This window comes from Grammomys surdaster, unplaced genomic scaffold (genome assembly GCF_004785775.1).
Source record: "Grammomys surdaster isolate TR1022 unplaced genomic scaffold, NIH_TR_1.0 239, whole genome shotgun sequence".
In the NCBI taxonomy this organism is placed as follows: Eukaryota; Metazoa; Chordata; class Mammalia; order Rodentia; family Muridae; genus Grammomys; species Grammomys surdaster.
Genome location: NW_021604684.1, coordinates 6,619,871 through 6,647,188, shown reverse-complemented (window position 1 = coordinate 6,647,188; position 27,318 = coordinate 6,619,871). Strand labels below are relative to the sequence as shown.

Sequence of the window (27,318 nt, the reverse complement as noted above, 5' to 3'; positions counted from 1 at the left end):
TATCACTATACTGGCTCATATATATATTAAAAGTCTGTTGTGTTTGGTATTTCTAGAGAAAGGACTAGTAGCAACATTTGAACATTCATATTTTTATGTCTATGTTATAAACATTTTCAATTTTGTTAGAATCAGATGAAATCAACACAATAAATACTATTGGCATTGTTTCTTTTGATGTGACAATGTACTGTGTATTAGGCACTCTTATCACCCATTTCACCACATGGACTCAAAAATATATAGATTTTAAAAGGCAGTTGTGATTGCCATTTCTAGAACAAGAAGACAAGATTAACATTGATTTCTACATTAAAAAGAAATCCAGACCAGAAAAGCTGCAAAACAAGCAAAATAAAACAAAAACAAAAAACAAACAAACAAAAAATAAAAAACCTCAAAAACAAAACCAAAAAAACCCCAGACTTTCTGCCTACATTTGTTCTTAAGCATCCGTCTGGTCCAGACTCTATATGCCTGTCACGGGGCAGGGCGGCAAGCAGGACGTCATACGCTGCTATCATGGGGCTTAGGACAGGTGAGGCCAATGCTTCTCAAATCTTTATGTTGTCAGGATCTAATGGAAGGCTTTTAAATGTAAATTGCTGGACCTTTAGTAGTTTGGATTCAGAAATTTAAGGAGGAGCCTGGAAACAGCACTGTGTAATCTGGCAAGCCCTTGCGTAAATGCAGAGCTGCTGGCCTCCAGACCATCCTTTGAGAAGGTCCTGTGTAGTGAGGCCAATGTGGGTAAGGAAGCAGGAGCTAATAGCAGTGGCAGGGGTTCTTTTGGAGATGTATTCTAGCCCGGACTCCATCCGCCTTAGAAAAGCTCCAGAAGTTACTGCAAAGGTGCCATAGGGATTCAGCTCTGAACTGAGATAAACATGTGGGAGCGAGCCAGGTGAATGGAGACAGGCATTCAGACAGGGGACACAGTGCTGGCCAAGCTCTACAAACGAGATCCCTCATTCTTGGAACTGCCGGCCTTTCTAAGTCATGGGAGCTTGAGGGTGACAGGGAAAGTTATGAACAAGAAAGTAAGAGACAGGTGAAGCAGGTCATGAAGGGCCTTAAGGAGACTAGGCTTCATCAGTGGAACAACAGGGAGCCAGCCTCAGGCAGTATCTAGTGCCAAAAGCAAAAAGGACTAGAGCTAGGACATCCCTGGGAAAGTCCAGGACAGGTACCTCAGAGGCTAAGGAAAATGGTAGTGACATATTCACCTGATTCTTGAATCATCTAGATATAAGTTTTAGGTCTTCATAAACTCTCCTGGTGCTTGAGTTGTGCACCGTTTTAGACAAGGCCTGTGGTATTGTCCAACACAGTAGCCACCAGCCATGTAGATTATGTTAATATAATTAGCAGAGACTCAGTTAAAAGCCAGTTTCTCGGTGGTACTGGCACATTTCAAGGGTTTAGCAGCCATGTATGGCTGGTGGCTATGTACACAACACTTTGCCACACAAGTCCTACTGGACAGTACTGGTTCAGGAAGCGGTTACAAGGGTTGGAGCCAAGACTCCCCAGGCATTTTGGTTTTATAGTATGAAAGCTGAAAGCAACAGGCTAGAGCTATCATTTAATATAACACAAATACTTCTACATAAAATAAAGTCTAAAGCTAGATAAGTATAGATCCCTCACTACACACACACACACACACATTCAAGTTACAAATATATCCATCCATGTTTGATAAGGAAAGAGAATTTTTCAAGTCACTAAGAAGAATCCTAGAGTCTCACTTCCTCTGTAAAACTATCCCCAAATCCTAAAAATAGCTGCCCACATAAATTGAGAGAGGAAAGATATAGTCCAGATTAAAATTCTAAAAGGTCACATTTACCGCTTCTATGTCACCTAAGCTTTTAAAGCTGTCTCCATTGTGTGCTAAGTTAGAATGCAGTACTGAAGATATTACATTAGCTAATCCTAAATAGAAAGGCCAAGAAATGCTAGCATGCCAATCTGGAACTGAGCCCTGTGCCAAGGACACGAGTATTGGTGGAAGGAGGAAATGAGTTGAGCTGTAACACACACCCAAGAGGAAAGGTTAACCCTTGGGCTCACCATGGCAGTTACCATTCTGACTGGCTACAAAGCCCATAAAGCAAAAATGGGTGATAGTTCCTACAAATAACAACTCAGATATGGGTTTACCATCCAAGTTCCTTAGGAAGGTAAGGAAGGAAGGGTCCTAAGTAGGGATAGCCCGCTCTTCACCTCTCCTGAAGAATCCAGTGGGTAAATTCCCAGAAAGTGGCACGAGCTACCCTGGATAGGCTAAGTGCTCCTCCAGTCCTGATGCTGAAGGACATGTGGATTTAGGACGCATATACATAGGCCAAAAACAGCCTCCAAATTCAAAAGTCTCTGGACTAGGCAGGTTAACAGATAGGATGGCTCAGCAAGGAAAAAGATTCAGACCTGACCTCTCCATGCACCTTCTCCAAAGCCTTGTGTCCTGTCTGCCTCTGGATTCCTCACTCCACAATGCCTATCTCCTCTTCCTGAGTCTGCCCTGCCAGGACACCGGCTTCTAATCAGTTCTCCCCATCACAGCTGTATACAAGGTTGAGTGAGCGATAAGGAACACAGCAGCAAGCAGAACACGAGAGACAGTGAGGGAAGGGTAATTTAGCATCAAGTCATTAATAGAGGCGTGGACTTCAACTTCTTATCAGAAGCAAGGAGGGGCTGAGTGAGTAACAGAGTGACAGCCACAACTGACAGGAGAGTTAACACGGGAAATCTTTGATCCCAACAAAATGTAGCTGCTTCTGATGGAGATAAAAATAAATGAATAAAGCTATTTCTGGTGGGAACGAGACACCGACTTTGGAAGTTATGCCAGCCTTCCTGACCTCATTTTGGAGGCTTTATTAAGCTCCATACTGGCTAGCACAAAGCACTCAGCACTCAGCACTCAGCACTCAGCACTCAGCACTCAGGCAGCATAATATTACCACCTGATTCCCTCCGTCTGCCTTCTCAAATTGTAGATCCTTTTCTTTATGATTCTCAAATGACCAGACCTGACCAAATTTCCTTTATGTAGACTTCCAAAAAAATCAGGTAGAAGAGCTGTTTTAGGCAAGTGTGCTTCAAATCCAATTACAGTTTCCTTTCTGGTGAATGATGAGCTTTCCCTGAGCCTGCGATACACTCCATCCGTATAAGGAGGCAGTGTGCTCCTGGTGGGTCCTCAGGTCCAAATCTTCCCATAATCCCTGATCTTTCCAAACTGACAAGCTTCTCAGAATGCACTTAATTTTCAAATATAAGGATAATAACGAATGATAATAGGGCTGCCAGCCCACACTTTCAATCCCAGCAGTCAGGAGGCAGAAGCAGGTGGATCTCTCTAAGTTTGAGGCCAGTCTGGTCTACACTGTGAGTTCCAGGATAGCCAAGTCTCATAAACAAAACTACAACAACAACAAAAGAATATTAGTAAACAAGATAAATGAGTTCCACGTTAATGGACGTGCTTATCGGTGAGGCTGGAATGACAAACACAAACAAACAACACCCATACTCCCAGGAAAGGCCGCACAGCCTGAAGAACTTCAGGAGAAAGCTCTAGGAGGAAGCCAGAGAGTTCTAGCCCATCCCCAAGGCAAAGCAGCCTTTAGAGTCAATTCTTACTGCAAAGGAGCAAAGCGCTATGGCACATGCCTATCATTCCAGCATGTAAGGCACTGAGGCAGGAGGATCACAAGGTAGAGGTCAGCCTAGGCTATGTGGGGAAACCCTGTCTCAAAAGATAAGCAAAAATCCAATTATCAGCAAGGGGACCTTTGGCAACACAGAGTGTGACATTGATTTACCTGAACCTACCTACTGGGTACTTAGGCTCTCCTAAAGTGATGCTAAAACCAAAAATATACCCAAGAACAGAGCCAAGCTTTTTTTTTGGGGGGGGGGGGGTGTTTTTTTTTTTTGTTTTTTGTTTTTTCGAGACAAGGTTTGTTTCTCTGTATAGCCCTGGCTGTCCTGGAACTCACTCTGTAGACCAGGCTGGCCTCAAACTCAGAAATCTGCCTGCCTCTGCCTCCCAAGTGCTGGGATTCAAGGCGTGCTCCACCACCGCCCGGCGAGCCAAGCTTTTTAAACAGAGCTCAATCTCCTTATGCCAGTGCTTGACAAAGGAACTCTAAGGAACAAGCTTCTCAGGTACGAACTCCAGTGTTCCTCTACTACCCCCAAACCAATGTGATCAGCAGAGCATTCATCACATGTAAAGTGAACAGAGACATAGAAAGACATGAAGACTATGCAACATAAAAAATATATATAAAGTGACAAGAGATAACTACATAAAGAGAAATCTAAAAAGGACAAGCTATAAGTAGTCTATAATATATATGTATATAAAGATACATATATGAAAGATAAATTATACAAAGATAAATACATAAAATACATAAGTTATACACCTAAGGCACCCGTACTTGTAAGTTTACAAGACTTTACAGATAAGTATATAAAGACAAGTGGGATGTGAGCCCTACCGTCTTAAACCTTGAGTATTTGTGGGAAGAGTGGTGAACACACACTGTGTCTACAGAGAATGTAGAGGAGAGTTTCAGCAGACACCATGAGAGCAAAGGCTGAAGAGCATGGGCTTGCTCTCAGATTGGCTGAAGTGTAGGTAACTGTTGGGTAAAAATGATGCTGGTGGGAAGAGGAGCCCAGAAGGAAAGTGACCCAAGGCTAGGAAGGTGTTACAAACTAGAGGCACTTGTAACTTGGGTATTGAAGCCATTTGAAGCCATGAGAGACTGCCTGTGATTGGGTCAAGCATTTCCTGCATTTTAGACAATGGTACTAACTTCTGGCGAGTAACATGGCTTCTACCTTTATAAATCTTAAATCCTTAAGACTGAGGGGTGACCAGTATCTAGCTCAAGGATATATATATGTTTTTTTAAGGTCTCTCTGTGTAGCCTTGACTGTCCTGGAACTCACTCTGTAGACCAGGCTGGCCTCGAACTCAGAAATCCACCTGCATGCTGGGCAGTGGTGGCGCACGCCTTGAATCCCAGCACTTGGGAGGCAGAGGCAGGCAGATTTCTGAGTTTGAGGCCAGCCTGGTCTACAGAGTGAGTTCCAGGACAGCCTGGGCTATAAGGAGAAACCCTGTCTCGAAAAACAAAAAGAAAAGAAAAAAGAAAAAGAAAAAGAAATCCACCTGCCTCTGCCTCTCAAGTGCTGGGATTAAAGGCATATGCTACCACTGCCCGGCGGCTCAAAGACTTCTAAAAAAAAATTTTTTTTTTTTGAGACAGGGTTTTCTCTGTAGTCCTAGCTGTCCTAGAATTCACTCCGTAGACCAGGCTGGCCTCGAACTCAGAGATCTGCCTGTCTCTGCTTCCCAAGTGCTAGAATTACAGGCTTGCACCATCACTTCCTGGCTGGCTATTTTATTTTGCGTATATGTACATGTTTTTGTGTCCATCTGTGTGTGTACATGTGCATGCACACATGAGTTGTGTGTGTGTGTGTGTAAACATGTACCCTATGTGCCCTCAGAATTCAGAGGAAGGTGTGGGATACCCCTAAGCTGGAGTTACAGGCAGTTGTGAGCTTCCAACGTAGGTTTTTTTTTTTTTTTTCGAGACAGGGTTTCTCTGTGTAGCCCTGGCTGTCCTGGAACTCACTCTGTAGACCAGGCTGGCCTCAAACTCAGAAATCCACCTGCCTCTGCCTCCCAAGTGCTGGGATTAAAGGCATGTGCAACCACCGCCTGGCTCCAATGTAGGTTCTAGAAAACAAAAATGAACCCAGGTCCTCTGCAATAGCAGTTTACAGCTCTTAACCACTGAGCTGTGTTTCCAATCCCAGGGAAATATTTACACTGTGATGGAACAGTAACAGGGAGATGAGGGCATGAAGCGTGGGGAAAGGAATCTTAGAAGATTCCCTGGTCCAAGTGAGTCATGTGTGGAGGTCTAAAGCTGCCATAGAGGTGAGGGAGGCCGAGCACAAGGATGGCTAGGAAGTCTCTGTGTGAAGAGCCTGAGGCCATCAAAACCAGCACTGTCCTAATCAGATATGTGCTTTGGAAATGATCGCCATAACCAGCCACTCCATGGTGTTAATCTGTGCTAAAACAAGACTGGAGAAAGCTCTTCTCGCCTCTGAAAGGAGGATATGGAAGGAGGCCTACAAGACATGGCGGGCAGACCTTCCACAGCCTGACACCTTTCCCGCATCACTCCACAGGACAGGAGTTAAGTCCTGAAGATCCTCGCTTCTAGTGTTAAGGGAGGACTCTCCAGCTGACCACTGTGATGTCTGAGAGTTCACCCATTCCTGAGCTAGCCCTTGGTGCTCCATGCTGTGCACACAGGGCATTTTGTTAGAGGAGGGGGGTTCTTGTTAGATCCACATTACCAAAGGAAGCTAACTTTAATACCGCTTCCTCCATTTAGTAGAGGCAACATTAGCCTTCCACACACTCAAGACAAACACCTGGTATCGTGTGTACTCCACTCCCTCCCGCCATGCTCCTAGCCACCAGCAAGCTATTGGCCCTGCCTTCAGTGTTTCCAGACTTTAAGTCTAACACCATCGTGCTCCGCACATGGATAAAGCTCAGGTTTCTCTCACCCGGCATTGGCCCTTTCCTCACTTCCTTCTGTCATCATCATCCAACTACGACACAGAAGGCAGGGGATTCTTCCAGGAGGTAAGCTGGATGGGATATGGCCCTACCCAAAGCCACCATAGTTCCATTTCTCCCAACGACAGCCTCAAATCTACCTGCTCTTTCTCATTCATTTCATCTACCCATACCCCCTCAGATTCCACCACAAAGTTCCTGCTGGGTTTGAGAAGCCTCTGGCATGTTGGTGTCTTGGGGCTGGGCAACATCAGTCACTAAACCCACTTTCCACAGTGGCCCCCAAGGGGATTCAGCCCTCCACCATCCCATAACCTTACTATAAATAATGCTTTTGTTTTGTTTTCTTGGTTTTTTGAGACAGAGTTTCTCTGCATAGTCTTGGCTGTCCTGAAACTTGCTCTGTAGACCAGGCTGGCCTTGAACTCACAGAGATCCCCCTGCCTAAACCTCCCAAAAGCTGGAATCAAAGGCATGAGGTACGACAGCCTGGTTATAAATAATGCTTTTTAAGAAAGTCTACCTAATTACTATTTTAAAGTGTGTAGCCCTATCTTGCTTATTCCTTCTGTATATTCCCACCCTGTTCCCATGTATGTTGTGTGTGTGTTTTGGGGGGGGGTATGTGTGGCTGTAGAGATCAGAGGTCAACTACAAGGGGCTTAATTGTTTCCCAAGATATTTTATGAGGCAAGGCTTCTCATTGAACCTGGGACTCACTGATTCAGCCACACTGATTGGGCAAGTCCCAGGGATCTTCCTGAGTCTGCCTCCTTAACACTGCAATTACAGGGGGTCGATGACTTGGATTCCAGATATCTAACTCACGTACTTTACTGACCAGGAATCTCCCTCCATGAGCACTTCCCATCCTCTACCAAACTGAAAGTGCCTATATGATGTGTCTCTACCCACCAGAATGTACATTTCTGGAGGGAAAGATTTTGCTTCTCTCCGTCCATCATACACATAGCCAGGCCAAGAGAAGATGCAATCACAGCAAACATCAGAATATTTGACAATAGCTAAAAGGTCACCTTATTAACCAGGCCTCTCTTAGCAGTCAGTATAAGGTCACCAGTCCTCGCCTCTTTTCTACCCTTCACACCACTTCCCCCATGGCGTCTGTCATTTGAACAGTTGGGTAATTTACCTCACCTGGTATTGGGGATTGAACCCAGGGCCCTGTGTGTGATAGGCAAGTGCACTACCACTAAGGTACACATCCTAAAGTGGGTTTTGCTATCTGTCCATAGGAAGCTGAATGTTAGCTGCTGTACCCAGAATGCCTAGGAATGACTAGCAAGGGTGGGTACTCAAATATTTGGAAAGGGAGTGGAAGGGAAGAAAAGGAGTACAGGGTGAGGGGAAGGGAGGGAGCAGAAAGGAGGGGGGAGGAGAAAGAGGAAGAGGGAGGAAAGGAAGAAGAGGAAGGGGAGGAGGAATTCTTACCCTATAGTAACAGGGTCATAACTGAGTGTTCCACAAATAGAAACAAATACACGCCATTAACTGGTTCTATCTATAGTAAGAGAGTCTGTTGGGTGCTGAGAAACTATTAGGCAATCGTTTCAGACCTGTCCACTCCTATGTTGCTGTAACTGAATCAAAGGGACTATCTAGCAATCGTGCCAGGACAAGGGACAGACATGGCACTGGAATACCATCAAAAAAGAGTGTGAGTCACTGAAAATCAGCAGTTATTATTATATGCAGGGCTGTTTTCTTCCAGAGTTTTCTGAACAATAAATCAAAGGGATTGGCGGAGCTTACTTTCCAGCGTTTTAAACCAGGTGAGTAGACTTTCAGGTTCAATTCAGTTGAGCGATGATTTTGCACACTGGGAAAACAAGGGCCACCCAGGTACTCTTTCCTCCAGGGTGACTTGTGTGGTATACTACCTACAATGATGATGATCTCCATAAAGATACCACCACAAAGCTTGTGCCTTCGAAGGGTATGCCATTGAATCCATTGCTTAAACTAAATGTTAGAATAGAAGAGATAACTATGATTTTACCACTCAGAAGTCTGAAGCAGGAAGACAAATTGAGGCTAGCCTTGGCTGAATAGCAAGACATAGACAGGCAGCAGGCAGGCAGGCAGGCGGACAGATAGACAAACAGACAGATAGGTAGATGGATAGAGATAGGTAGATAGGTAGATGGATAGGTAGGTAGATAAATAGATGGATCAGTATATAGATAGATGATAAAGATAGATAAATATAGATGATAAATATATAAATATATAGCTAAATATAAAGATAGAAAGAAAGAGAGAGAGAGAGAGAGAGAGAGAGAGAGAGAGAGAGAGAGAGAGAGAGAAAGAGAGAGAGAGAGAGAGAAAGATAGCAGACAGGTCAATGGTAGATAAAATTTAAGCAACCAAAAACAACATGAAATTAAAAAACTGAAGGTCAGAAACCGCTTTTGTTGGAACCCTTCTTCAGGAAATGACAAGGGTCACATTTTCACATCTTAACTGAGAGTGCTAACTGGCACATGAAGAGCTTAGGGCCACATAGTGAACTCTCCAAAGGAAGGGGACCCTTCAGTTTTACTTTCCGTCTTTGACCTGATGTTAGTCATCGATTGCTACCCAACAAAATCCCCCTAAAGGAGAAATTCATATGTTAGCTTCAGGGATGCAGGAAGCTGGGCATAGCCCAGGCTGCAGTCAAGATGCTGGTTGGGTTGTAGTCCTGTGAAGGTTCAGTCAGGGAGGATCCAGTTATAAACCGACTCTCAGGGCTGTTGTTAGGATTCAGTTCCTCATGGACATCTGGCTGGAGGCCACTCCAGGTCTTCGCCACATTGCCTCTCCCCTATGGCAGATCCAATATGGCAGCTGGCTTCTCTTGGACAGAAAATGCCAGAGGGTTTGAGATGAGGAATGGGTTTCTTTGCGTAATGTAGCTTCAGAGGAACTGCTAACTCATAAGAGAGACACGTCAGGAGAGAACTCCTATGTCAATGTCACTTCTTTGATTTTTTGATTAAAGGCTATTATGCAAGCTGAGCATGCCCAAACCACATATCTATACATGTGCTCCATGAACTTGAGCTAAGCATGCCCCAAAATGTGTCTTCTATCTTTCTCAGGTAGAACCTTAAATTGAGCACACCCCATATCATACTCCTTAACTGGGTATCTTGGGAATGGGCTGACTTTTATATAAATGTGTGTAGGCTCCCTGAGTAAAATCCCTTTCTTCCTGTATTGGGAAAGGGCATTTCTTGGAAATGTCCGTGTTCTCTCTTGCCTATTGCAGGCAATAGATATTTCTCTACATTTTGATGTCCTAGCCGTGCTAATTGTGACTTCAGATGCACCCAGCTATAAATGGGCCACATTAGATTACAGTGTGACCCCCTCCATTCTGGCCAGAGTCTCTTCACGAGACTGGCTAACTAGGTCTAACCTCCACCCATTTTAAGATTACCCAGAAACACAAGAAGTCACGGAAGCATGAGCCAGCAGACTCTTCATCCGAATCCAAATTTGGTCAAGGAGACTTTCAGGGAAGCAGCCTGAGAGGTCTGGTAGTAAAACAAAACCCAGAGAAATTACATAAGGATCCTCAGAAGCTTTAGCGGGGCCCAAATATGGTCAAAAGTAGTCTGAGAAGGCTTTTCTGGAACAATTCTAAGAAGTCTAGCAGAAAAAAAAAAAAGAAAACCACTAAGAAGTCACTTCACCCAAATTGGTTTCCAGAGATGCAGGGACTCCCGGACAGGATTGGGAGGCTGCTGAGGAGACTGAGTTAGAGACAGCTAGGGCCTGGTGTTCACTTTTTAAATCTTAGCAATGTTGGACATGGCATTAAGATTTCATGTTGCAGTAATTAATAATAAACCTCAATTTGTATAATAAAAGGAAATATTTGAGTAAAATGTTAAACTTCTTTTTCAGCCAAATCTATTATAAATATTGACAACAGAAGCTAAATAAGGAACTAACTAAACCTCACGCTTATGATTCCTATAACGCAGTGAAGTTTGGTATCAGAGAGATGGCTCAATGTGTTAAAGCACTTGCCACCAAACCTGACAAACCTGAGTTCCATTCCTGGGACCCATATGAAAGAAGTTTCCGGCAAGCTGTCTTCTGGCTTCCTCAGGCGTGTGTGCAATGCTTGCACTCTACCCCAACCCCCAACTCCCATGCACACACAAACCAAATAGGTAAGTACAATTAAAACTTTTCCCAAGTTTGTCTGTAAATGCATTTTGGTGGATGTCAATGAGCATAGAGAAAATTTTGTAGGGCTGAATTGGAAAGACCAGAGTAAATATAATTTCTAAATCTTGCACAAGTCCTTGAAAAGGTTAAAATACATTCAACATGTTTAAGTTCTTTTGTAAAAGTCCTCAGAAAATGTGTGTCTTTACAGTGACTGCAAATGCAGCCAAAGGTTTTATAGGACTGGCTGGGTTGGACAAAGAGATGGTATGGCTGGCTCCCAGGTCTCTCTGTACAGCTGCGAAGAATATCCTGTTGTGTGTTTACATATATTCATGCTTCGGGAATTTAACAATTAAAGCTGTGATGGGCTGGCTTCCGCTTCGGAGCCTGTGGGAGAAGAAAAACGTTGGCTTCTGGGAAGATGTAGGGAGGGGAGGTCACAATGACTTGGCAAAGGGGGATTCTGGAGTTTGCCAGTTCTACTTGAGGCTGCAGGGAATTCCGTCTCCACTCCAAGAAAGAGGATTGCTCCATCTTTACTGTTCACAGAACAGTAAAGAATCTCTTACTTGGCTTTAGCCAGAAGGGATTATCTGGTAGAAATAATATTGTACATAATATGGAGAAGTTTTGTTTATCTTATGGATGGATTCACACAGAGGGAAGATTTGGGTCTAGGTTTCTTTCTGTATTTCATTTCTCAGTCTGCCCAGGCTCCCTTTCACCCTAAGACTAGGAAATGATATCCAACTAGTCAAGGGTCCTGTCTCAACAGCCACACCCCTGACCTTCCATGATTTGTACAGATGACAATTTCCTTCTCTTAGCAATGCTTCTCACTTGCAGGGCGTGGCCTGGCCAGTGCTGGCTGCCTAGAGGATGATTTGGGGTCAGCCAGCTCTTTACAGACTAAAAGACAGGGCTGAAGACTATCCACACAACCACAGATACTTAGATGTGAATAATCTGCAGAAACACCAGAAAGCAGGGCTTCTGAATACAGCCATCTACTTGAAGTCACCTGAGAAACCTCACAAAGAGAAGGCACAGGGCATGGGGACTTCCGTTTACTTATTTGTGTATGTATGTATGTATGTATGAATGTATGTATGCATGCATGTATCTAGCTATCTACATATCTATGTAGTCTATGTATATATGTATGCATGCTTGTATCTATCTACATATGTATCTATTTTTATATGTTATGTATGTATCTAGCTATCTACACACACACATGTTATCTATCTATCTATCTATCTATCTATCTATCTATCTATCATCTATCTATCAATTTGGTTTTGGTTTTGTGAAACAGAATTTCATGCAGCCCAAGCTGGCTTCAAACTCTGCGGTTGAATTTGAATTCTTTATCCTCTTGCCTCTCTCTAACTTCCAAGTACTCAGATTATAGCCATGAGACATGATCATGCCCAGTGACTTCAATTTTATTTTACTTATTTTAAAAATTATGGATACATGTCTTCTTCTGCCATGGGCAGCCTGAGGATTAAACTCAGGTCTTCAGCAAATATTTCACCACGGAGTCAGTCGTCTGACTAGCCCCCAATCTCTTCCATTGTAAAAGCTCTTAGGTGATGTCAAGGTACAATGGGCTAGACTGGGCTCCTGGCTTGCTTAGTTGAGGTAGGATGTGAATTTTGGTCTTGCCAATACATGAGCAACTGTGTGTTGACTCCTCTACCTGGCCTGGGTCCACCTGGAGAGTTTTGGTCAGTTTGCTCTTTACTACAAAGTAGTTAAAATCAGACAGTGAGAGTGGCAGAACAAAAGAAGAATACAGCTTAGGAGGGGACTCCTTTCACTGGAGCACAGGTTGGGTTGGGACTCCTTTTACTGGAGATTATAGCTTGGGAGGGGACTCCTTTCAGTGGAGCACTCAGTGAAGAATATACGGAAATGACCCCTTGGGTCACAAGTCTGTGAGAAGGCGCCAATGCTGAGGAAGAGGGTTTCAGGGGATGAAGCAACAGTGTGAAAGTCCTGGTACAGGAAGTGATCTATCACGATCCAAAGACTGAAGCTGCCTAACTAGGAAGAGGGAAGGGATAGGAAGGCTGAGCAAGCAGAAGAGGACGCAGCCATCCCTGTCCTACAATGCTAAAAAGTTTTCATCTAGGTATACAAAAGTCCCAGGATCTGACTAGTCTAGCTGGAGGGAGCAGGGTGAATCGTGTGTGCCAGTTAGGATGCTATTTGAATAACCCCAGGGAGGAAGGAGGCTGACTTGAACTGAGCAGGTGACAACAGACAAAGAAGTAATCTGGTCTCTGGATCATTTGGGCATACATAGAAGCTGCAAAGGACACTGGGCTGCAAAGGGAATTCGGGCATCATTTAGAAAAATTCAAGTAAAATCTAAGTCAAGGTTTCTGGCATACGCATCAGCTAGAGAGTTATTATCTTCCAAAATTGTCAGAGTTCATTTTTCTGTAGGATAGGATGGCTCACCACTTGATGAGACTTACAAACAGCATGGAGACACACCTCTGGGCACAGATGTTATGGTGTTTCCAGAAAGATTTCACTGAGAAAGGAAGATCCACCCTGAACATGGGATGCACCCATTTCATGGGTTAGGGTTCAAGTGCAAAAGCAAGTGAGAACTACCATTTCTCTATCCCTCTCTGCTTCCTGGCTCTAGGGACAGCGTCACCAGCTACCTCACAGTCCTGGACCGTGCCTTCCCTGGCACACTGGAAAAATACCCTTTCCTCCCTTAAGTTGCCTCTTGGCAGGTTCAAAGACACCAAGGATCAAAGCAAGAAATTGTCTGGGACTTTCCTAGGAACCACAATACTACAACAGAATTCTTACATGTGGGTCAGAATAAGAATTCTCAAACCAACACCACTGTCATTTTGGTCATTTTGAACAGGATACTTCACTGTTCAGGACACAGAGTGTCCATACACTACAGAATGTTTATCAGTACTTTGGAGAGACTAGTCACAACATCCTGCAGTATTTTTTTTTTTTTTTTTTTAGTTTTTCGAGACAGGGTTTCTCTGTATAGTCCTGGCTGTCCTGGAACTCACTCTGTAGACCAGGCTGGCCTCGAACTCAGAAATCCATCCTGCAGTATTTCTTGAGGCTAAAATTGACTCAAATTAGGTTGGAGACATGATACCAAAAATCTTTGATAAGCCAGAACCTGTCCTCAATCTAAAAAAAAAAAAATCACAGCAAAATAAAAGTTATATAAATTATTCCAATGTTCTCATGTTTTGGTTTTGTGGACAAGCACATTAAATTGGTTGACTCAAATCAGAACAAATACTTAACTTTTTCCTTTGCCCTATTCCATTAGTGTTGAACTAGTCCCAAGATAACCGTATGATCTTAAAATTCTTTGTCCCTGTCTTCTGAGAATAACATGCTCATAACAGTGAGAGAATAAAGCTGTTTTCACCCTTGCTTGCAAAAGTTTTATAGTTCAGAATTACAGAATGACCTAAGAATTTCCAAGTACTATTTCTAAAGAGTACATATAACCTAGACCAAGTTGTCAAAAGAATCCAATTTTCCAGAATAGGTACTAACTTTGAAAACAGAGAAAAGGAAGAAAAAAGCAGCCATGTTGTAGCATTTACAAAGCACAGCAATTGGAGTTACAGGCTGTTCTGGGCTGAACAAAGTAGGTACTGGAGATTAGACTTGGGTTCTCTGGATTCTCTGGAAGAGTAGCACACTAACCACTGAGCTATGTTTCCATCCCCTAATGTTATTAAAACATTTTAATAAGCAAATCTTTTGCTGCTTCATGTCAGTTATGCCACAACCACTGGCTGGAAGGTTTGGTTTTTTTTTTTTTTTTTTTTTTTTTAAATGAGTGGGACTCTGAGATTACATCCAGACAGGGCAAGAGCACATTTGTTAAAACTCTCTACTTCTGTCACCTTGAGCAGATGAGTAGCAGGAAAGATGTGGCTATGTGTTCATATGAGCAGCCCAATACCTTTGAACTATTCACTCAAAGTCTTAACTCCGAAACATTTTTTTACCGGTTTTTGCCAGTGCTGTTTGGTTGCTTTTGCATTTCATTATGTAGCCCCAGCTAATTTGGTACTTACTAAGCACAGCCAGCCCAGCCTCACTGCAATCTTCTTATCTCAGCCTCTAGAACTGTAAGCACACATCACATACTCAGCTGGAACTATAAGCACATACCACAACCAGTGTTACGGTCTGTCTCTCACCACAATGTAAAAAAGGCACAGAGAGCAGGCCCAAGAGGGTCTTCTGGAGGAGGCTATCCCTGAAGGATGTAAAGGATGTGAAGGTCAGGGGAAAGAATTTCCCAGTCAGCAAGAACAGCATGTGCCAAGACCCTGACTGGGTAGGAACTTAGTGCTGTGTTTGGGATCTCTGGAAAGCAAGAAGAGTGGATGATGAAGGCGCCTAGATCTGGGAAGGACAGAGAGAGCAGGCTGGGCTAGAGAGATGGCTCAGCTGTTAAAGACTAGCCTCACGATCAAAATATAAGATAGAACAGGCCAAGCCAAGTTGTAAAGGATCTGATAGGAGTCATTAGCAGATTTAAGTAGAGGTACACCACTTGATGTCTGTCTTTGGCTGATAAGCCAAATGAATGAAACAAGACTGGAAACAGGGAGGTTCATGAAGATGCCCCTACGGGGTCAGTGACAGAGCTCCCAGGGCTTGGACCCAGAAAACAGGATAGGGTGAAAGACAGAGTAGGGACTGTCTCTTCTATTATTTATTTATTTGTATTTTATTTTATTTTTGATTTGGCACTGTCTCTTCTAAGTAAACTTTTTGTCGATTCGAGGACTTGAGAGATGTTTCTAACGACTCTGACTTCTGACTCAAATGGTTCAAATGTTTCTTAGGCATAGAAGTGGGTTTAGGAGATGGAGAACCTCACTTTGGGCCAGTTAGGTTTGCACTCCTGGGACACAAGGGCATAGCCAAGGTCACACTTGAAGTGGAATCACAAGCTGAGGCTGGAGATACATCTTTGGGAGGCATCAAACCAGCCGAGATCCTCTAAGGACACATGAAGAAAGCCCACAAAAGTAGCACTCCTTGATATTATGGTGCTCACTGACATCAGCCCTGGATTATAGACTTATATTTGTAAAATATACATCTAATGTTTGAACAAGAAAGTGCACAAATGTCTCAGAATAGTTCTCCTCTGCACAGCTTTTCCTTCTACACAGAATTCCCTTCTCCTGAAGCAAGGGTCATTGTTACTACAGATTATAACTCTAATACCAACTTATTTCATACTTCCTTTGCTCAAAAATTTGTTTTGAAATAAAGTCTCACTCTGAAAGCCAGAGTAACGGCACACTTGGGGAAATTTGCCTGCCTCTGCCTCCAGAGTGCTGGGATTACAAGTGTTTATCACCTCAGTATTTTGTTAATATTTATTTTTTTCCCTACCCCAACAGTCCTGTGAGCTCCACAGCAAGAAACATCATGCTCACTTTGTTCATGTAGCCGACACAGGGCTTGAAGTATGGGTTGGGCGTGGATTGTTAGAAGAAATGGCTCCTGTTGTAGCACTGTGTGTATTCTCCACGGATCAACTCCTTACCAGTGCTTCCTGTGACTCATTCCGTTTTCTGAACACACTCCTCTCTCACCCTAGCAAACTGGGATCACACACTGGTGATAAATAGCTCAGGTTCTCTGAACAAGACCAGATGTACATATTTTATATTTTGGAGGAGTGTCTTTAGAACCTCTAACCAATCACCTCAACAGAGCTTATTGAGTATGGAGGCCTTAGAAACTCAGAAGTCTGCCTCTCAGGCTCAGCCAAGAAAGCGATATCTCTCTCTCTCTCTCTCTCTCTCTCTCTCTCTCTCTCTCTCTCTCTTTCTCCCGCCCAGAAATCCTGTTGCCTTTTAGTTTATCAAGTAAAAACTTACATCCGTGTCCATATATCTGTGTGAATACTATCTCATTCTCTCAATGACATCTGATCTGATGGCTTTATCGTAACTTGCAGGCACAGCCTCTTGTCTGGTCTCTTGGCTTAGGATCTCCCATACTGGTCTAGTCTATAGATAGCAACCAGAGTGACCCAGGTCAGATCACACCACTTCAATGAGTGACATCCTGCATTGTATCTCATACAAAGTCAAAGCCAAAAAGTCCTTACAAAGCCTGGCAGGTCTTCCCCTAGCCCTTTCCTCATACCTCCTCTCCTCATCTTCACACTTCTGGGTTGTTTTCTCACTTTTGTTTATTGAGACAGGCTCCTGCTATACAGTGCAGACAAGCTTCAAAGTCCTCCTGCCTCAGTCAAACGTGGGCATGTGGGCAAATGGGATGTCATAGGAGATATAGCTCCATCTAGTTCATCACTTTCTTCTCTCTCTTTCTCCCACTCCCTCTCCTCACTCATTCACTCTTACAGTACTGTCTTCTTTATCAGACAAACCAGACATCCCTCATTTAAGACCTCTGCCCTGCACAGTATTCTCCTCATCCTCTGCCTCAGATACTCTACAGGTCTGCCACCTCTCCCCTCTCCACTCAAGACTTTGCTCATGGGTCACCTTCTCAAGGCTCCAGGAAACTCTACTTTCAATGCAAAGTCATGTCCTTGCTGGCCCATTCTTCTATTATCTCCGAGCACATATCTTGGTGTACAATATATAATCACCCTGTTTGTTATGTATACTTTAGCACCTACTGTCTGCTGCCTCTAGGATTTGAGTTCCCAAAGGACATGTTTCTCTGTTAGTTCACTGACACAGGCCAAGGCTGGGTAGACATGCTTACAGGGTGTTAGACTTGCCCACTGATTCAGTGAGGCCTCAATAGGTGCTTGAAATTTTGCACATAGTAAGAAAAGTCTCTCTAGGGGATGACATAGGAGACAGGAAACCCCCATCACAGGAGAACATCAGCCATTAAAGCCATAACTCAAGAAATGGGACTAATTCTTTTCTGAAGTTTCAGAGGCCTAACCATATGTTTCCTGTCTTAATGGCCTTGGTCTCAATGATCTTAAAGATACAAGACGTGTTAGACGCTACACAGATCATTGTAGAGTGGTCTGGGAGTCCCACATTGCCTCCTAACCCTTTCTCACCTCCGTCTATAGCAGAGGGAGCATAAGACTGGTGAATGTATAAGTGGTTGGAATCAAGTTGATCTAAACAACTCTCCTCCCTTTTTTCTTTCTGTGGCTATGATCAACATGAGGTAAGAAAGAAGGATTCTTCTCAGGTGGTATTTGTGGTCAAAGTTTCATTGTTGTTTTATTTTGTTTCATTTACTTTAAAAGAAAATCCTACTTTTAAAATGTTAAAATTTCCATTTAGACAATTTTCAGGAGAAAAAAGATAACTACAACCTCATATAGAGACATTACTGTTTTCTGAAGAATCCAGATGTTCTAGTGTGACAGACTGACATCCAGTAGTTCTGACATCCAGTAGTTCCCTAAGGTTTTTTTTTTTTTTTTTAAGGTACGTGGCTTTTATGTTGCCACACAGAGACGTGTGTTCTTCCTGTGTGTTTATTTGTTGCATTTGGTTTTCTTGAAATAGACTGGGACGTAGCCTGGGATATGCAGCTGAAGCTGGCCTTGAACTTGATCTTCCTGCCTCTATCTCCCAAGTAGTAGAATTACAGGCACATACTACCACACACCAGTAAATACAATTCCCATTCCTACTTCCACCTTATGCTAAGGATTGAGCCCAGGGCATTGTGTGTGCGGGGCAAGCACTCTTCCACTGAGCTACACTCCAGTTGTTGGTTTTTTTGTTTGTTTGCTTGATTGCTTCTTAGGCTCTTGCCATGTAGCTTGGGCTGGCCTCAAACTTGTAACTCTTACCTCTCTGCCTCTTGAATGTCAGGATTAAGTACTCTAGGTCATGCCTGACCCATCTGAACATCTCCTTAGGGGGAAGCAACAGTTGGTAACCCTGCCATGCTTAGTACAAATGACCCTTTGAGCTTTTGTTGAAGGCTGTCCATTCTACCCCAAACTGGAAAACAACCTGATACTTAAATACTCAATTAAAAGATTTTTTTTAAAAAAATTGAATCATTGGTAAAGGTAGCATGGATTCTTTTCTCCATTCAGAATGTCATCTCCAACAGGTACCTGTGTTCTGTAGAGACAACCTTGTCATACAGCCACAGAACTTGGACACCCAGGACGGCATAGAGCGCAGTCAACCACAGCTCCAAGCAGGCTAGCAAGGCGACAATAGCAAATGACCTTCGCTCAGAATGAGCCAGTTCAGGTTTCAAGGAGAAGGAAGTGGCTGTTATCTTACATGTTTGATACCACTGTAACCCCTGTACCTCAGGATTTTCCCAACAGTGGCTCTGGAGGAAAACATGTCACTAAATACTCCACGTCTCCAGCCTTACTTATGAAGAGAAAGTTTTACCAAGTGAGCACTCAAAACCCCACACAAACAAACAAGAAGTATGCAAACAAGTATTATTCACGAGCGTGAGGTGGCCACCATCCAAATCCAATTCGTCAAGTGTCTAGGTGGGTAAACAAAATGTGGAGATGGACCATAGAATATTATTCTGCCTTATACAGATGAAATTTCAGAGGCATGTCATGCCATGGATAAGCCCCAAAGCCATCATGCTGAGAGAAATAAGCCATGGCAAAAGGGTAAGTATGATTAAACTCAACAGCCGGTGCCCTAGAACAGTCAGGTTCATGTTGACAGATAGTGGAATAGACAGGGGCTCAGGGATAGGGAGACATGGATAGAGCTTCTGTGTGAGACACCAGATGACTTTACGGACTAACGCTGGTGTCTGCTACACAATAATAAGGATTGTCATACAGCCACAGAACTTGGACATCCAGGACGGCATAGAGCGCAGTCAACCACAGCTCCAAGCAGGCTAGCAAGGCGACAATAGCAAATGACCTTCGCTCAGAATGAGCCAGTTGGCGTTGGCTACACAATAATAAGGATGTGTTTAATGCAAGCGAGCCCCACACTGAACACGGTGAGCATGGCAGGATTTGATGTTCTCTGAACATTCAACTGTCTTCTAAAATGTCCATGAAGTCAGTTTTCACATCCGAAGATTGTCACAAAGGTCCTTTCCCATCCCAAAGTCACTCTGCTACCTGATGCAGGGTGAGAATTTCACCCGATCCTCAATCTCTGCGGCACGATGAGCACACCTGCACGCCACACATGTGATTTCTGTGTAGAGTCAGAAGTTCTAGAAGCTAATTGTCTGCCAGTGGTTCAGTCCTCAGAAGACCCACAAGCCCCCTCTCTAATGCAAGCACAAGGCCAGTGCTTCCCAACAGGTGGCGGAGAGTACCAGTTCCGTCTCGGGGAGTGAATATTTAAAGCACTCCAGTCACGGAAAGCAGTCGTAATACCCACTTTCTCATGGAGAATGTAGATGAAGCATCACGATCTCAGCTCACGGGGTCTCGAGGGCAAAGCAAGAATGTGTATATACCACACTGTATTTTATGTGATAAATCATGTATCCAATGCACGGACACGCCTCCCTAGGAACAAGACAGACCACCAGGCAGCATGTGGGGGACAATATTTGGTGTCTGCTTGGGATTTTCTGGCTCAACTCAGTCAGGGTGAAGATTAGAAAACTGATTTCAAACACAGCCTACCCTAAATCAAACAAACCTCAACTCTGGTGGAACAAAAGCCACTCAGCAAAGAAACGAAGCCATAAAACAACAGTCCTGTAAATAAAGAGCCAGGCTACCAGGCAAAGGTCAGCCTCCACTTTACTCAGTACAGAAGCTAGCTTGTCAGCGATGGTAGGGGGGAGAGAGTAGCCGTCACCATTGAAAGGTACTTAGGGCAATCTTCCCCCTAGGAGTCTAGTCCTCTGTCTAGGATGACACCTCTGCTATCTTGTCCAAGCACATCTCTCACACCTTAAAAGCTAGACTTGGAGATGGATGATTAACCAGGCCCAGAAAGCCAGAACCTAAGACCATCCTCTTTCTATGTAGAGAGTGTCCAGAGCAGGAGAAATAACCTGTTCAACTTTTTTTTTCAGATTTATTTTTAGCGTGTATGTGCGTGCATGCTTCCCTGTTTGCCCACAAAGTGCATACAGTATCCTTTGAGGCCAAAAGAGGGCATCAGACCATCTGAGTGACATTACAGATGCCTGTGAACCACCAGGGCAGTGCTATGAACCAAACTCGGGTCCTCTGCAAGTGCAGCAGGAGCTCTTAGCTGACAATCCGTCTCTCCAGTCCCTTGACCAGATTTCTTATCAAAGAAGAAACCAACTCAAACCCTTAAGAAATCTGACAATCTTCCCTAAAATAGAAAGGGAATTCATTGGCATAATTAATGGAATGTAAGTGAAGGAAGGAAGGGAGAGAGGGAGGGAAAGAGAGAGAGAAGGAGGGAGGGAGGGAGGGAGGGAGGGAAGGAGGGAGCCTCTGCAGGGCAGGAGGTGGTAGCACCCAGTTGAGAGCATCCAGAGTCCCTTGCGACTGTGACTGACTGAACATATCCTCCCGTTAAGGTTAGAAGTCAGTTAGCTTCCTTGGTCTGCCATCCAAGCATCCCAGAACAATGACAAGGATTTGAAGCCTTAGAAACTTGCTCCAACTCTGAGCGCCATTCTTCCTATTTCCAGGTGCAAATAATGGTGCTAATATGGAAAATGAATCGTGCATCCTCCATAGAGCAGAAGAAAGGCAATGGTGGTAGGGGCATGGGGGGAGCACTACACCCAGAACACCAACAGCAATGCAGCTCTACCAGTGACTGACTACCTTGTATGTAACTCCAGGCATCCTCCTTCCCCAAGTGCTTCATTTGAAACTCATTACCTCACACCATCTACAGCTGAAGCCGCCTGGCTGCAGAAACTTCCATAGGTTATGCAGCTGGGGAACAGAGGAGCCCAGATGCCAACCTGGGTCAGAGTTCAGCATTTCTGCTTTACCATTGCTCTGGACTCTGTTCACTGGGACCTGTTATCAAAATAGTCCCCATTGTGGGTAGATCGGGTGATAATTTATTTAAAAGCTCAATTCGCTCAAAAGTATCAGGAGGCTACTCATCTGCGTCAAAATGTGAGCTGGTAAGCTCCCTGGTTTCTAAGAATAAAAATGAGAAAGGAGGCATATATACCACAATCATGTATATACACACAGGCGTTTTTTTCTATAACCTTCCTCCATAAAACTAGAGCCTCACTGACACAGAGAGCTACAGAAGATCTTATATTTGGCATTGCTTTTAGGTAGGTACCAGTATGGAGTTCAAATAATACAGGCTGTAGGATGGAAAAGATAAGCCACTTATGTGTGTATGTGTTATAATTCAATCTCTTTGAGAAGCAAGTTAATTGTTACATTAAAAAAAAAGACCTATCAACAAACACTAGATGTAATGGAATAACAGAAAAATGGAAAAACAAAAACAAAAAAATAACAGAAAGATGCCCCACAAAGAAAAACTTCCAGGGAGATAAATCTAGGAACAGATAGAGGCAAAAAGCAAGTTCTTAAGAAGCCTTAAAGACTGTCTTGGTTGGAGCCCAGGTTAGGACCCGGTATGGACCCAGCTCAACTTGTACTTGTCCCCAAAGAGCCACTTCCCCTGTATCCGAAAGTTCAAAGATTTTTTTTTTTTTTTACAAGCTAGAATGGAAGAGCAAGGCCAACAGTAGAATTAAAAGCTCTTTGGAGTTATAGAGATCACCTGTGGTCCATATTGCTTCTGAAAAACTAATACAGAATCTAAATAAAAGTGTTAATAAAATATTAGTATGTCAATGCTCCTGTCTACATGGCCAGACTCCAGTATCAAGTAATAATAATGTATGAACACCAAATGTTTTGTCCCTGGTGCTAGCCTTTTAAAGCCATGTCAACAGGCTGGAAGAAAAGCTGGGGGAGGGGGGCGGTTAGCTTATCTATCCCCAGCTCTGCAAAAATTAAGAATTATATAATAAAACTAGACAGGTGTGGTGGTACGCATCTATAATCTCAGCACCTGGGAAGGAGTAGTATCAGGAGTTCAAGGTCACTGTCAGCTACATAGCAAGTTTGAGGCCAACATAGCCAAAGGAGACCTTGACTGGAAATACCACGGTCGATAATAAAAAGAAAGCCAACATTCTTCTAATAAAGAAAATAAAGCAACATTCAAACATGTGTTATTTGTAAAGGACATACATGTTCTCCCCCTTCTCTTCCAGCCGCCTCCAACATGGGGGAGGGGGGTAGGAAAAAGAAAGAAAAGATAAAAACCATTAGTATCTTCCCTCTTAACAGATGAGTAAACTGCTGATGCAATTAGCAAGATAACAGAAACCTGTTGGACTCTAAAACCAGGTATTTCTACTACTCCTTCTTTAAAGCAGAAGGGAAAGAGAAAAAATGCAAACCAGGTCGGGAAAGAGGGAAGCACTCCACAGCTGTGTTCCCTCAGCATCAAGATCCCAAAACCGGAAATGAGGCTGAACACGGACCTAGCCACTTACTTCGCTTACATCGAGGACTTTTTTTTTTTTAAACTAAACGATTTGTTCCCAGAAATCACTGTTTTAAATCATCATCTTAAACAGAGAAAGAAAATCCTCCTAGTCCCAGCACTAGGAGGTGGTAACAAGTAAACTTGGGTCTTTATCCTCCTTAAAATAGAATTCAGTAGAGTTGGACGGCGGCAGACCCGGAGCGGACACCCGTGTTCGAGGTACTGTCAGTATTAAGCCAGCCGCACAGATCTTTTCCCACCTCCTTGGGCCTTACACAAAAAACCGGTGAAAATCACCAAAGTAAAACCATTAGAAGATGATAAATGAACACAGCGGTTACGGATCCACTCAAAGCAAGTACAAGGAACTGTCTACATAAAGAAAATCATTAGCCGCTTCAGAGCAGTAATTGTAGGCAGGTGTGACTGCTCCCCAGAAATTAATCAGCTAATAACCACTCATCATCCTTTGCACTGTATATGCATTTATAATGGGGCTTAATAAGGTCTTAACAAAAGGCAGTGTAATGAATGGCACTTTAGGCCTAACACAATGGCGCTGCTTAGACGATGAAAACCAGAGCTTGGACTTTATAAGTTGTATGTCTTTCCTCTTTTGATATGGACCTCTATTTACTATCCGGTTGAGACCTTGAAACACACATTCTTTGTAGCATTTCTTCCTTGAGGCTGCTAGCCTTCCTTGGAGACTAAGAGTCTTCAAGTAGTTCACTGGTATTATCTGGTTTGATTTTCTCTGGGGCGGGAGGGTGGGGGGAGAAAAATTTTTGAAAGCAGCAAACTAGAAAGATGAGAGTAAAACTTTTTTTCACTCCAAAAGGGCAGGCAATTTGGGGAGGATGGGAGAACGGCCTAAGGCAGTGTCTACAGCCCAAGGGGTCCGTCCAGTGAGGTTGTGGGAGCCTTTTTCATTTATCTGAGATGATTCCTCGACACACACACCCGCCCTCCCCCGAGCTTCATCCTCTTGGAACTCTGGTGCTTTTGACAAAGCAGCCTAGAAATCTGCATTTTGAGCCTCCAGGGCTGTACCAGACATAGGTCTCAGAGAAGCTGGCCAGACATTTCTTTCATTTTAGGCTGAGAGAGCTGGCCAAGATTGGGGTTAAAGCACTGGCCCGGTTCCATGCCACATCTCCCGCCGCCTGCCGCGTTTTCTTTCAACAAGTGACAGCTACAGGTATCAAACTGGGGATTAAGGACAGCCAGCCCGCGGCGGTGCGAAGGAGTTTGTGAACACGACCCCACATTCACCCGGAAAACTGTTTGTTTACTATTACACCCCCACACCCTCACAGATGCGCATCGAAGGAGCTTGGGGGGAGACAGAGGGTCTCAACCCCTCCATCCTTCTCAGCAGGTGCGCCGTGGCCAGAAACTCTCCTCCCTAAGTCCTTCCTTTTAGGGAGCTCTGAAACGGCTTCTCCCCAAACCTGTCAATGGAAGATTCCTAGGTGGTCCTCGCATGACAGTCAGAAACACTCTTCAAAGATTCCCCAATCCGTTCTTGGCTTAACTCTGGAATCTTAACTCTGGACATGTGTGTCACAAACCAACGAAAACAAAACAAAACAAAATACCCAAACAGCTCCTGGGAGATCCCTCCCCCGAACAGGTGAAAACCCTAAAGAACTGAGAAACGCTCAGCTTGTCCTTTGCCAACCATGGACCATGGCGGGGGCAGAGGCTTCCGGCACCACCGCTCCCGCCCCCCAAATACCACCTGTCCAGGTTCGGGAGCCCGAAGACGCGGACAGCTGCTGCCACCGCACCGCAGATGCGTGAAATCCATTAGCTTGTGGATCACCCAAGGGAGCCAGGGACTCCAGGCTGGCTGTTTGGGTCCTGGAGGTCGGGGAACCTCAGTGCCTTGCCCATCTTACCTAGTGCTCACTGGGCCCCGGCTTGGGCATCCGCGGGGTGCGCGGTGCTCCGAGGCTCGTCCGACGCTGGTGCGCACCTGGCCACCTCCCGCCTGGCCCCGGCGCTGCGGCTGCGCTAGCGCTGCATGGCACACAGGGGCTGGCCAGGGGCCCCGGGAAGCCTGTCCAGTTGGCCGCGACTCCTCCGGCTCTCGTGGCTCGCCAAGGGCTCCCCGCCTTTCCCCCGCCCCGCGTCCGTGCGCCCTTCTTAGGCGGCAGCCCTTTTCCCTCCGCTCTGCCGGACCGGACAAACTGGTTTCTCTGCTCCAGGGAGGAGCCTCTCGCCTCCCCCTGGCAGCGGCCGCGGCCGCGCGCGGCTTGGGGACCAGGCTGGAGCTGGGGCCGGGGGCGGTCCCGCCGTCCGCCCTCCCTCGATCCCTCCCCCGGGTCGAGAGAGGCTGGGCCGCCAGGCCTGAGGCTGTTGTACGTCGTCCAGCTCTAGTGCTACGATCTAGGGCCCCAGAGGCAGGTGGCCACCCCTGACCGTGACCGATCTTTGTCTACCCTGTGACCCTGCCTCCTCGGCAGTACACGGCTCCCGGGGAGCTCCTGCTCCCTGCTTCACAGTCGCCACCCCACGAGCTTCGCGTCACTTTCCCACCCACTGTTGTCGGCTTGGCGGCAGGCCGGGGTCGGTGATCGCGCCAGCCAGCCCGGAAAACTGGCGGGGTTTAGTTAGAGCCGGGGACCTGAACTGCTTCGGTAAGAGGAGACGCGCTCGCTCCCGGCCAAGTCACGTTTCGGGATCAGTCACCAAAGACGTCGGAACAGCCGGCGCTAAGACTCGGAGAAACTCTCCGAGAAACTCTAATTGCAGCAAGCTCACTTTCTGCGGAGATCAAAGTCGCCCATGTTTTCAGGACCTTGGGCCCAGAAGGAGCTAGTGTATAGCAGGCGAACTGTAGTGTGGTGGTCACGTTCAGACCTGCTTGCTGCGGTGCTGGTGGCTGTCCAGAGTGTGAATCGCGCGTCTTCGGGGCAGTATGTGAGCGGCTGCTCCTACACCTGCATCCCTTCTACTCTCAGAGCTTACACTACCAACAAGTCTGAGGTCAGAAGGAAGCCAAGCCAAGGTCCATAGGAGTATTTAGAAGGTAGCTGGAGATAGACCACTTGCTTGAGTTTAACTGTTAAGCGAGCAGCACTCCTCTCTCATCTCTAAATCTAAACAATGCACCTCATAAAATCATCTTTACAATTCTGTTTGCAAGATATTCTGTAAGGTAAGAGCAAGAAACTATCCGGTGTTTTTATTTAATTTAAAACTCCAAATCTTTAAGGCTCGTTGTAAATTACATCCTTTGGGCAATGTGACAAACAAAACAAAAATCAACCATAGAATCACGTGCATAAAGCACAGGGAAGGCAACCATGGAGGTCCCTCTGCTTTCTCTCTCCTTTGTCTCATGCTTAAATATGAAGCACGTGCTAGCTCTTACCTCTGCTTAAGCTCACCAACTTTGCTGGAATCATGGCCTCATTGTCAAGGATCCAAAGTGCGAGCTGAGTGAAGATCGGTAAAAGAGGACTGCTCAGGCTGCGGGTGGCATTGCTGAGCTTCTCTGTTGCCACTGACAGTCACCCATAGCTTTTTGAAGAATCCTAACTGAAAAAAAGACTGGCAAGAAAGCCTACTCTGAACCTAGAGGAGTTGACTTTGCTGATGAAGGAGTCCTCACCTAGAAACCCTGGCCCTCATCCTCTCTGATAGGTCACGCCAAATTTCAGCGCATTTGGCCAATCACTGAGTGTCTCATGCATATAACGATGATTAATTTTGAAATCGGCCTAGCTCCACTCTATTTCCCACAACGGCCTGAAGGGTTCCCTTAATCTCTAAAAGACTGACTTAAAAGTACATCTTTGGCTTCAACACAGAAGATAAATTCAGAATGAGCCAATATGAAGTGCTTTGGTTTTACTAAAAATGGAAAGAGGGACTGGAGAGATGTCTCTGTGGTTAAGAGTGCAGGCAGGCGGCTTTCCCAGAGGACCCTGGTTAGATTCCCAGCACCCACATGGTAGCTCACAACTGTCCAGTAACACAGCTTCCTGGGAGCCTGATGCCCTC

General features: G+C 44.9%; 1 protein-coding gene across 1 annotated transcript in view; it reads right to left on the bottom strand.

Moving 5' to 3' along the window:
* Atp8b1 (ATPase phospholipid transporting 8B1) overlaps nt 1-25,529 on the bottom strand; it is a 134,269-nt gene extending 108,740 nt beyond the window's left edge. Inside the window, exon 1 of the mRNA XM_028774197.1 lies at nt 25,209-25,529. The gene's annotated coding sequence lies outside the window, so the exon portion shown is untranslated. The remainder of the gene's footprint in view (nt 1-25,208) is intronic.
* Nucleotides 25,530-27,318: the final 1,789 nt, after the last annotated feature.